Source organism: Meleagris gallopavo, chromosome 1 (genome assembly GCF_000146605.3).
Source record: "Meleagris gallopavo isolate NT-WF06-2002-E0010 breed Aviagen turkey brand Nicholas breeding stock chromosome 1, Turkey_5.1, whole genome shotgun sequence".
NCBI classification, from domain to species: domain Eukaryota; kingdom Metazoa; phylum Chordata; class Aves; order Galliformes; family Phasianidae; genus Meleagris; species Meleagris gallopavo.
In genome coordinates, this window is record NC_015011.2 from 53,034,125 (window position 1) to 53,046,877 (window position 12,753).

Here is a 12,753-nt window from a genome sequence, read left to right on the forward strand (position 1 = left end):
TTGGAGAATTTTCTTTATTTTCATTTATGTCCTTAAAGTATTTTTCTCCAAGTCCTCGCTTGGAATACAAAGCAGCATTGCCTCACTCAAGTCCATAGAGCTGTGCAATATTTGCCCACTGAGGATTTGGTTTCTTATTCCTGACATGGTTGCTGCTGGTTTCCCAGCAGGTGGTGTGGATGATGACTAGTATTAGTATTTCACTTTCTTTTTTTTTTTTTTTTTCCCTGCTTGATTATTTTGGTTTCTCTCATGCTGCCCAGTGCTTCACCTGTCCAAAAGCTTTGGTGTGGTATTTCCTTTACAGAAGTTATCTGCATGTAATTGCTGGGATTCTAATGAGTAGCTCTAATTGCCTCCCTAGTGGATTTTTCTCTGTACTTCTCTTTTGGTACTGCCTTGTGACTTAAAAACCTGAATGCTACTGTTGGGCTATGGTGGTGCCTATGGAGACGCCGTAACAACTGCTGTGATAGGGAGAGGGCAAGGATGTCTCCTGTGCTCACACTAGTTTTGCCACTTAGGTGGTACTTTAAAATTTGAAAGCCCTGGAAGGCCTCTCTCTTCCAATTGCTGATGTAGATGTGAGTACACTTACTCTACACACAGCAACATGCTTCTGCTTTTCACAGTTCTGGTCTACAGCTCACCCATCTGTTAGCAGTGGCTGCCTCTGCTGTCACCAGTAGTACTGACCTATTATGCTCACCTTGAGATTGGCAGAAATCTATACTAAATTACATTTAAATCCTAGGTGGAACCACAACTAAGCATGCTCTCCTTAATATTTTATAACTTAACTATCTGTCCATTGACCTCAAAAATTCTGTGGTTTGTTCCCAACTTTGATCGAGCTTTTCTGTATTACATCAGAAACGTCACTGGAGGGGGCGCGATGATGCCTCTTCAGTAAGACTGTATTTAAAATGTCTTATCTTGCTTTCCACCCATCTGAGCTCTCCGTTATTTTCTGAAAACTCTTTTTAGTCGGGGGATATTCAAAGTAGGGCTTGGGGAAGAACTTACTTTTATTTTTCACATATTTTTAAAATATCTTTTGAATAGATATAGTACCAAAACTAGCATAACAATTGGTGATTTTTGAATGCTGGGAAAGTAATATAAGTTACTGGTTGTCTTTAAATATACTTATATTCATATTTATAACATATATTGGTCTAATTAGATCTTCTAAAGTAATTTAGTTTTTCATACTGAGAAAAGATCAGATTTTTCTCTTCCAAGTTCATATGTTGCACAATAAGCTTGCAGAAGATAGTCTGGTCTGGCACCTTTTGTACCTTTCAGCTACAAAAAGCATGCAGGATATTTTAGGATGGTTACTGTCCAAATAAATCACTTCTGTGAGGCAAAAATATGGTATGTTATTTCTGCACCTTACTGTCACACCCAGCTTGCAAGAAAAGTTCAACTTAATGTTATTTCAGAAGAGTCAGATATGTTTTCTTATAATAACATTATGTCTGAAGAGAGGGATGGTCCAAGCAAAGACGAGCAAGTCCCTTTCTCTTGCTGATTTTAATCTAGCAGGAGCTGCTTCTGGCTGAGACCACTGCCATTCGGTGACCGATCAGTTGTAAAATGAAGATACATTCCCACAGAGACCAGATGTTAGGGGACATGTATGTTTATAGCATGCAGGAGGAAAAAGATAAGGTCAAAGATGGTCTGGTTGAATCAGATGATTTGATCTACTTTCTCATTGCTACAAGTGTTACTTCCATGCTGAGTGTGCGACACTGCAGGGTGAAAGTGTGCAAGATGTTTGTACAGTTGATTCTTCTTACTCTGCTAATTTGATGGTAAAGGATACTAATCTCCTCTGCTGTTATTTTCACGCCTTAATGCTTGCTGGTAGAAGGAAGCCTCAGAAGCTAGTCTTTTATCTTTCATAAACAGGCATTATTTTCCTTTGATCCTATGGTGGTCTTATTTAGTGATTTCATTTCAAATTAGCATTTCTCTCCAAATGACTGCAACAAATTATGCACTAATACAGGAGCTAGGAGCATGCCATTACAAGTCCCCTTTGCACTGTCAAAATCTTTCAGATTTTAAAAAAAAAAGATCAAGTAGCATGACACGACCCATCGTGGGGTCCCTGTCCAGATCTCTCCCAGGTGTAGGTGTGTTGAAGTCACAAAACTGCTGTTAAGACATAGAATCATAGAATCATTTGAGTTGGAAGGGACTCTTAAAGATCATCTAGTCCAACTCCTCTGCAATGAATAGAGACCTCTAGAGCTAGATCAGGGTGCTCAAAGCCTGGTCCAGCTTGACTGTGTTTCCAAGGACTTGGCATCTAAAATTTACCTGACCCTGAGGAATACCATCAACTTACTGTGCCTTTTCCTTCCTGTTTAGGCACTAAGCAGTACCCAGTATTTCAGTAGCCAAAAAGAAATTAGAGGAAAATAAATCTTCTCCTCCCTGCTGTTTGCTTGAAATGTGCATTTGACAGTCCTTTGTATTGTCTTTCTTAGCTTGCTTATATACAACTGGTGAGTCAACAGGAAGGAATAAAAACCCCATATGTATATTTTAACAGAATTTAGATAAAAAAAAGAGAAACTGCTTAAAGGGCAGATAATGAGAAAAATGAGCATTTCTGAAATTGGTTCCAAAACATAAAAAGACTCCTGTTACAGCATCTTGTTAATTAAATCCAGCAGAGCTGTTAATCAGTACTGAGACCTCCACTTTCTTCTCAGTCACGAAGATCATTTCTCTAGCTGGTGTAACATCTGTACTTCTGTGCACAGCATCACCTCAAAAACTTACCTAATTGAAGACTGAAAGCTGACTTTGACTTGGGCAAGGCCCTGTGATGGCTGTCCCTCGGAATCAGGAGGGATTGCAACAGCTTCCTGACTGACACTACTTGGGCCCTCGTCACGGCACCTTTTTCAGTGTCCATGGCATGCTGAAGGCAGCAGGCCCTCAGTACAATTCCAGTGAGATTTGTAACATTACATGACACAGCCTATGTTTTCTTAATCCGATGTGAAATGCTCCTCTGGGCAAAAATGCTAAGATTCGGTACGAAGAGATTGATTTGTGAATGGTTACACACAACTGCAAAGTTGATTATCACAAATAAGCTTGAAACATAAGTATTTTTGGTAGGCAACTCATGTTTTATTCAGGGCTAAATGAATATGAATTAATGTTATATAAACATGCTGAGTATCCTGAGGTTAATTCCTCTCTGACTCAAGCCATTTTCTGTTTCTTCTCCAGTTCTAGAAGTTTATTTTTGTGTGACATCAAGTGGACTTTTTTCTTCTCACTTTGGAATTGCCAGTTGAATATTGGAGGTGGGATGTTCAGAAAGGTGGTGATTTATTATGGATCAGTTTTGCTACTCGGATCCTTTATTCCTTGCCTAGGCCAAAGCCCATAAACTGAAAATGAAGTGTTTTTGGCCTGCATGAAAACTTGAAGAGCTGAACAGTTAACCCTTAGTTTCCAAGTCTTTCATCCTGAAATTTATTAATGATAGGTAAAACCTTTCAATTGAATTAGTTGAACTTTGAATGAGGCCCTGCAGGAGCAGGATGCTAAACAGACTTGCAGGGGGATCTTCACTTGCTTTCTTGTTGTTGTTTTTTGTCTGGTTTTTTTTTTTTTAACTTACATCATCTTTTCCCCACTCCATGCTCTGTTTTGCCCCAAACACAGGAATTGGAAGCAGTGGATACATGTCTGTTTCTGTGAGACTTAGGCTGAGGCATACACACCATTCCAGAAGAAATGGAAGGTAGTCAAGAACGGTGTGGTGGGACAAAGGTGCAGGTGCATGGTAGCACTTGTCTAGTCCAACAGCTGCCAGTCCTGCCAGGAATTAGGGGCTCATTGTTCCAGGTGCTCAAAACAGAAAGTTTTCTAAGGACAGCAGTTCTGGTGTTGAACTGTACTGTCTTGGTTGTGAGGAATGAGAAGAAAGAGGCGCTTGTTGAAACTTTTTTGTCGTCTTTTTTTTTTTTTTTCTCATATAGTCCTGGAGAGGGAATGTGAAGGTCAAAAGCTTTGTCATATCTCAGACACTGGCTTCCTTCCTTCAAGAGAAAATATAATTTGCTTTTTGAGTGATAGTCTTACTTTTTATCTGACTTTCTCAAGTGTCACACTAATGAAAAGTAAATGTAGGCCTTTTTTTTTTGTCCCCACGAACGGTTCAGGCAAAGCCTGAACCTCCTTCCCTGCTTGGTTGTCTGGAAAGATATCCTTTCTGTAAAAATTGTGTTTGGACTTCAGAAGTCTAACTTGCTTTTCAAAATAAAGGCTATTTTCATGTCTTGTGTGCTTTCAAAATCTTTTGTTATAAAAAGCACTATTCTAGATTGTTTGAAAGCTTGCTTTTGTTCTGGATTATTCCTTCAGTCCTAGGCATTTGTCTATCTTGGAAGATGATTTGATTTTTATATCAATATTTGGTCACAAAATTCCTCTCACATAAAATAAAATATTCCTTTATTTAATCTACTGTCTGAGAAACTTGATGCATTTTTTCACTTGACTAGTGAGTATGGATCTTTATTATAGTTTTTGCCTGCATACTCAGAAAACGATGATCTTAATTTTTACCCATGAATCCTTTGTATTTACTAAATGGATGGTTGTAAATGGGTAGCATGTAGTGAAGGGTAGGGAGAACTGAATTTCAGATTATTTCCTTTCTCAAGGAAAAGAGCCTACACAAAAAACAAAAGGAAAAGACACAGTGATTCAGGGACATGAAAGTAGAATAAAAAAAATCACATTTGTAAGAACTGTCTGTAACTTCTAGTGCAAAACTGCAAGAAATGCATTTGATTTGTAGAAAAGGAGAAAATCAGAATACTTTATTGCATAATTTGTGTGAGGCCATACAGTTCTTGAGTCATAGTGACATTTCAGCTTGTGTAAATAACATATGTCTGCAGAAGATCCTGATCTGATAGAGAAATTACCTTAAATTAGTTTATTTTTAAAGCAATGTGCTAGCATCTGAGAGGCAAGAAACATTTTAAGAACTGACATTAAAAGATGAAAAATAAAACTCTTTTGCTTTTTTTAATGTACTATTCCAAACTGCTGAGGATTTGGTATCATTCCTCCCTGTCTTGTGTTGTTTTCCTCACTCCTTCATTATCTTTCACATGAAATGAATACTATTTGGTATCACCAAGAAGCACCCTTCAATCTTATTCTTTCTGTTTGGCAGAATGATCTCACAGGCTATCTGTACTGCTTTCAAAAATCAGTATGTATTATTTTAACATATTATAGGAAAAATAAATAACATGATCATACCGTAATCACATCCATTCAATTCGATCATCATTTTGCATCTATACTTGAAGTACAGAAAGCAGGTCCTGGAGTATACTATGATTTTGTCTGAATCAAATTCGTTTTCATGAAAATACTTCACACTCAGACTTCCTTTGCTTTTTCAAATAAAAACATATCAATCTTCTGTAATTCTGATGGTCGTTCTGTGATGCAGCTGGAAATCATTTACACTTGGAGTTCCCTAGAGCATTTCTCACTGTTTACTTGGAAAGATAGTGATTATATTTTATTATCCCAGTTGCTCGATTGATGCCAGAATCTTCAAAATGTGATATTCCAGGTTTGTATATGTGCCTTTATCCTAACATAACCTCACCCAAAGGGCTTTGATCCAAAAGCTTAATGATTTCTAGATCAAGGTTTATGGGTCTGTAGAAGAATCATATAAAAGCCGAAGTTTGTAGATTAGATTTTGATTCTTTGAATAAAATGTGAAAACTCAAGCAATAGTAACTTAAGGAAGATTTTATGGAAAAACACTTAGGGTGGAAATTACAAACAAACTGAATCAGGCGAGGAGATCGGGCATAGCTTTTCAGTAGGAATAAGAAAGGAAACAATGGGATTAATTTGAGATGGGTCTTGTTAGCTTTATGACTGCAAACATATGATAAGTTTGCCTGTAACAAATAATACATTTTTATGACCTGGGAAGGTCTTTCCCAGACCTGGCGTTTATAGCTTTGAAAGCTAAAGGCTAAAAACTCCATCCTAAATCAAATTGTTTTTGACTGCAGTAAAAACAAGGCAAAGTAATTTAGTTCAAGAAAGCATTTTTTCCTTCTTTGTGCTTTCCTGGGCTTCTTTGTTAGTCTCTCTTGGTGAATTACAGAGATAAAGGGCACTCATCATCTTTGTTAGATCACCACCTGTATTACTTTTGTTTTTCCTTTCCTATTCACAAAAACTAAAGTTGACGTTTCTGTTACTGCAAGGAGTCCTCCAAGGACTTCCATGTTTTTGCTGTAATAGAAATGATGGTATTTGTAGATATTTCAGAAATGACACATTTAAACAAAGCCTTGGGAAGGACTTTGTTGATCCTAAAATCTAGTTGTCTTCTATTGTAAGTGTCCTTGATATTTAATCCTATTCAGAAAGAAATCTAAAGAATGATTCAAGAGCAAAAGAAGACCAAGAAATTGGTGACAATCCAGTGATATAAACATATCTGAGCTCTGATAGGAGCTCAGAGAGAACTCTACGTGACTTGGTTTCATTCTTTCTTGAGTATCTGCTTAATTATCTGACTGGATCCAAGGCACCTTAAAGTTTCCTCATTGTAGGTTAGAAGTGTGGGGTAAGTTCCAGGGAACCTGGACCTAGGGCCTGGCTGATGAAGGTGCATAGGAAAAAAGTCATTTCAAGGCAACATAGACTTCAAAGTCTTTTATAGATCCAGACCAAGATATTGGTCCCCCTTGGCAAGAACTAATAAGAAATTGTATATTCTCAATGACTTTTGAGAAGACAGGCTTGATATAAGACAAGATTAAAAGAACTGAGGAATTTAACATAACTCCAGATCTAATTAAATCCATAATTTACTTTTCAGAAGGTAGAATATTATGCTTAATATCTATCTACTACCAAAGCTGAGCAGAGAATAGAAAAATTAATATGGTGGAGAACTTTGGCTGGCATTTGCACTGTTCTGACTTGTGCTGTATTGACAGTAATCTGAGCTCCAAGTATAACTGCAGGGCATTGTCAATTTCCAAGTCTGCATTTAAAAAAACTACCAACATATTAATAATACAATGAAGGAATGTCTCTTTTAATACACAGCCTGTTTCATCATCTGTTTGGGACAAGAAAATAACCTGCCACTTGTGTACCCAGAGTACAGAAGTATCCCTTTGTGTTAATGCTACAGGAATGGATGTGTTTACTCAGAAAACACAACACATTGTGGCAGAGGCTCTTTCTTATCCTGACCAAACTTTCTGGAGGTCTTATTCCTTTTGTTTTGCCTGTTATTCCCATTCACAGGATTCCTGTGTATTACTTGTGTCTCCAGTTGACCTGCTAGTTTATTAAAAAATGATGACAAAGTCTAGATGCCCCTCTTTGGTCAAATAGCTGGATATATAGTTTTATTTGATAATTTGAGCACTCTTACTTAGGGAGTCGACATACAGTAGATACATCTCAGCACTGGATTTGCTGTTTGAAATCCTTAATTAGATAATTAATGGAAATTTATTTCATTGTCTCTAGGTCAATCTCTTGCGGACAAGAGCCCTCCTATTGGGTGGATGGGAGCTGGGCTTAAGGCTGAAAGTGGGGCTGCTCAGAGCTGCTTAGTGCCACAGCGTTTTATAGAGATATACCGTTTTCAATGCAGCTTTTGCTCCTGGACTGTGTGGCAAGGGATTGAGAGCAAGAGAGGAAAGATCCTTTCAGTAACTAAAGGGGATCTATGAGAAAGAAGAGGACAGACTCTTTAGCAGAGTCTGTTGTGATAGAAAAGAGAAAATGGTTTCAAACTAAAAGAGAGGAGATTTAGACTGGATATAAGGAAGTTTTTTATGATAAGAGTGGTGAGGCACCAGCACAGATGGTCTAGAGAGGCAGTGGATGCCCCATCCCTGGAGACACTCAAAGCCAGGGTGAATGGGTATCTGAGCACCCTGATGTAGCTGTGCATGTCCCTGTTCATTTCAGGGGAGTTGGACTAGATGGCCTTTAAGGGTCCCTTCCAACTCAACTGATTCATTGATTTTATGTCCCGTTGGAGGAGCTGATGCTGGATGGTTGAAAGCTACCCACATCTCTGTTTTTCCCTGGGCAGCAAGCAATCAGTGATGAGCGGAAGCAGGTATTTCATGAATCCATTTCTCCTTAGTACTAATTTAATTTCTTACATCAGTGTTCACAGCTGAGGATGCCTGAGAGTGTTCTATTCATGTGGATGAACCTGAATGAAAATGGAGGCTAATGTAAGAGGCTAAGGAATACATTGACAAAAGGGCCAATAACTAATCAATAGGATTTCATTTTGCTAAGCATTTTGAAGGAAGGCAAACAATGAATAGCTAAGAGAACTTTACAGCCTCTCTTTCTTAAATCATGCCCAGTCCAAAAGGTGATGGAATGACCACATAAGGCCTACAGGGTACTGCTGTGGTAACCCAGAGTAAGTTTCAATCTGTGATAGAAACAGGTATGGCTGCTGATAAAACGTAGGACAAATAAATGTACAGTTGAATGTGATGTTGTGGAGGAGAGTCAGCACTGCTTCCCTTAGGGAAGCCAGGATTCATGAGTCCCACAGAAATCGCAGGCAGAAGCACAAGGCTGCCTTCTGGCCAAGGGACTACACACACAGCTCCCACCAAGATGGGGAAAAGGTTTCTGGGGTAGAAAGTAGGTCCAGGAGGGGTGATCTTCATGTGCTCAACTAACAACTAAAATGTATCATGCAAGAGTTTTTAGTGGTGTGGGAGGTTACCTCTGAGGACCCGTGGATCTATGGTGGCAGCAGTGCTGCTCAGCACACACATCTGTGGCCTGACGGAGAGCAAAGCATGAGGAGGTCAAGATTGCTGTTGTTCTCTGTGGTCATTTGGGGTGAGCACAGACTGATGGAAAGTTCACAGAAAGATCTCATGATGCTGAATGACACAAATTGCAGTTAAAATGTGAGATCGGCAGAGGCAAAATAATATGAGGTATGGACAGCCTAAAAGTTTGGACTTCATATTAGTGTTTAGCACTCAGGAAAAGAGATTTTTGGATGACTGAGTACTGTGGAACGATTAGTTTGGTGCTCACGGTGATCCTAAGGCAAGTGAAAGGCTGAAAATATGAAGGAAAAAGAGATCAAAACAAAGTACACTGATACCACTGAATAAACCTTTAGTGTGGACAGATTTTGAAAATTTGTTCTTGTTCTGGCAATCCTACCCCCTCAAAATATAACTTAGCTTAGCTTGAAAAGGTTGTCAAGATGGGCCAATTTCAGTATGAGCAAAAGCCTAAATGGTCTAGGGTGCTTCCAAGTGGGAGAAGACGAAAAGAGTGAATGAAGGGGTATCAGAACAGAGATTCATAAAATCACAGAAGGTGTAGAGGGGCAGATGATTACTCACTGTTCCTCACAATATGACACTTCAATTAAATTATCAAACAGAATTTTTGAAACTGACAGAAGAAAGTACTTTGCACTGCCCATAATTAAATTGTGGAGCTCATTACATAGGCTGCTGTGGAGACCAAGAGTATAAATGGGTTCAGGGAAGGACCAGCACATTCCTAGAGTAAAGAGCCATTACAGGCTATTAAGCCCAAAGGTCTGGAAGCAGTCTCCAGCTCAGGAAGTCCTCAGACTACTGATTACTGGAAGCTGGGACTGGAGTATGTCAGGGAAAAGATCACCCAAGTTGTTCCAGTGCTTCTCTAAACGCCATGCTACTGGCTATTGTCAGAAAAGAGATATGGGACCAGATAGATTTTTATTATTTTTTTAATTTGTCTAGAGATGTCTTCTCTTATATATAATGTAAAAGATTTGGAAATCTTGAATGTTAGAGTGGAATCGAGTCCTTTGCCTTGTGGTTAGCTGCAAAGGAGAACGTTGCATGCCTTGAAGGCAAAATAGGAGCAGCAGATAGCCGGAGTGCTGTGCACTCAGCAGAGATGCATATGTAACACTGAAATAATGCTGGAGCTCAGCCGGTATGTTTTGTTCATGACTTCCAAAAGCACCAAAATGCAGGAGTGAAAATCACCTCCGCCTCTGGTACTTATAGACTGTGCATACACAGTGCAGGCACTGCCTGGCCTTGTGTAGGAATTGTGGTTGACTGACCTGAGAGCTTACAGGCATAGGATTTGTCTACATTGAATATTTAAGGAAAACAGAGCATTTAAACTTAAACAGTATTGTACAAATGACTGCTTTTCTTGGTAAATACAGAAGTTAACTTCAACTGAGAAGAGACTCCCAGATCCTGCCTCCTGGCAGATGGCCTAGCCATAGTACCTGTGGAAACCAGTCCCTGCATTTATCTGATATCTCAACCTTCCAGCTAGGACTCTACTCCCACAGTAACATTTGCCTCTTTGAAAAGGAGGATAATAATGCCAACATGGAAATGCAACAACACCAACCTCAGTGACAACTAAAATGCTCAATCTGTTAACCCTGTGATGTGCTAATTTCATACTCTTTATTTTGTAATTTTTTTTTTTTTTTAAACACTCAGATGACTACTGTTGACTAATTGTCTTTTGTGGTCTTTGAGGATTCAGGCATAACTACTCAGTCTAAGCCACTCACTGAACAGTTCTTTTATGCCCAAGGACCAGGAAAAGGTTCAGTAAAGCCAAATCCTGGGATATAGACTCAAATCTCTCCTAATCAAATATGTATGCTTTGATCTAATAAAGTATGTTATGTCTTGCCTTTTTAGCAAAATGAGAATGTAATGCTTTTTCTTTCTTTCTTTCTTTCTTTCTTTCTTTCTTTCTTTCTTTCTTTCTTTCTTTCTTTCTTTCTTTCTTTCCCTCTCTCTCTCTTTCCTCCTTCCTTTCTTTTTTCTTTCTTTCTTCCTCTCTTCCCTTCTCTTTTTCATTCTCCTTTTTCTTCCTTTCTCCCTCCCCCTCTTCCTCTTTCTATCTCCCTCCCTCATTCTCTTCTGCTGTTTTCCTTATATTTCACCTTTCCTTTCTTTGCTTTTTCTATCATTATCTCTTTCTCCTTTTCCTCAAAAGTTTGTGTGGGAGAAACCTAGGACTAACTGCCTATCTCTAGATAGAGGGTTTGTTATAAGGATGTAGATACTTTACTTTCAGAGATACCTGTAACAGTGATCCTGAACTAAGTGGCCATCCAGGAATGAATTATCAGTGGTGTCTGTCCAGTGTTCATTAAGTCTCACTGTTATTGGTAGTTCTACCTTCAGTTGTACTTCTGAAAATGAGTGCTACAGTTGGCTGTACCCAACTAAATTTGGTTTAAATCAGCAGAGGCTGAAGCTTCCTGACTTAGATGAGGCTGGAGAACCAAGCATCTTTCCAAAATGCCTTTCCTACAAGGGAAAATCCCAAAACATATGTTTCTAAATTCCTCTTAATGGTTTTTATGGATTTTTTTGTTTCTTTGTTTTTGCAAAAGCTAGGACCAAAACAAATTATGCAGCTTGGTTCATTCAAGGTGGCATAACAGTAACAGATAAAACCAATGTCTCAACAACAGTATACCAGCTTGGACTTTACTCAGTACATACTATTCTTCAAACACTGAAACAGGAAAGTGTTTAGGTCTCAAAACTCTGAAATGAAAGGAAAATATATTAAAAGAAAATAGTTGGCTACCACGTACAAGTCTTCTATTTTTTTGGAGCTAGGGGACAAAATGTTACTAGAAGCAGTGGCTGGAGAGTCTTCTCTAATTACTCTGAAAGGGATAGATTGAGGTCCAGGTAAAGCAGATGTAAATAATGCCCACTAACTAAAAAAGATGTACTTCTCTTTTTGTAGTTGTTGTTTTGCAGAACATACCTAGTGGCTTCAATGAGGAACTGCAAAACCTCATCACCTTAGTCCATCCGTGACATGCAGCACTCCACACATTTTCCCATGTGCATTATTTTCACTTTTATCCATGTGGTCAAACTTTGAAAACTGAGAAGAAGAAAACAGCTCTAAAGATCCGCAAAGAATAAGCAGTACCAAATAACGTTTGAGAGTGATGAGGCAGAAGAAGAAAACAGACTAAAAATTTGTGAATTACAGGCTTGACAACAGTGGTGGAGAATGCTGTAGTACCCTCAAATATTCGCTGTTTTCTTGTTTTAACCTGAGGCCAAGATCTTGAGCATCTACTCATTACAGCTCAACAGCTCTAAATGCCAGGGCAAAATGACACTGACCAGTTTCTTTTTAAGTAACTTTACTGAGAAGTGGGAATGTTTGCAGATTAACTCAAGGCTAGCTTCCTCAGTGACAGAGGAAAGGTGGTTTTTTTTGTTGTTGTTGTTGTTTTTTCTTTTTTTCCTTTTTAGTGGGGAAGGGGATGATGGAAGATGAGGGGAGACTAAAAACATTTGATTTGGCCCGAAGTAAAAGTGCATACTTCACACATATTTCTAACCAACCCCCCAAAACAGTTTCTGGCTTTGAACGTGTTGAACAGGAAGCCATTTAGTGTTGGAATGCTTGGTTTGCCAGTCCAAGAAACACACGTTCTTATTACTCCTGGGCTATCTAAAAAGATTCAGGGTGAAAAAGTTTAATTTATATGTAGAACCTTGTTTCCTGTTTTGTTTTTTCCCCCTGTGTGCCAAGCCTGTTTCTTAAACTCCCTGATAGGAAACACATTTCCCATTTTCTCCCTTTCATCTCACTTTATTTACTCAGCTGTATATTTCTCTTCAATTTATAGCTTAT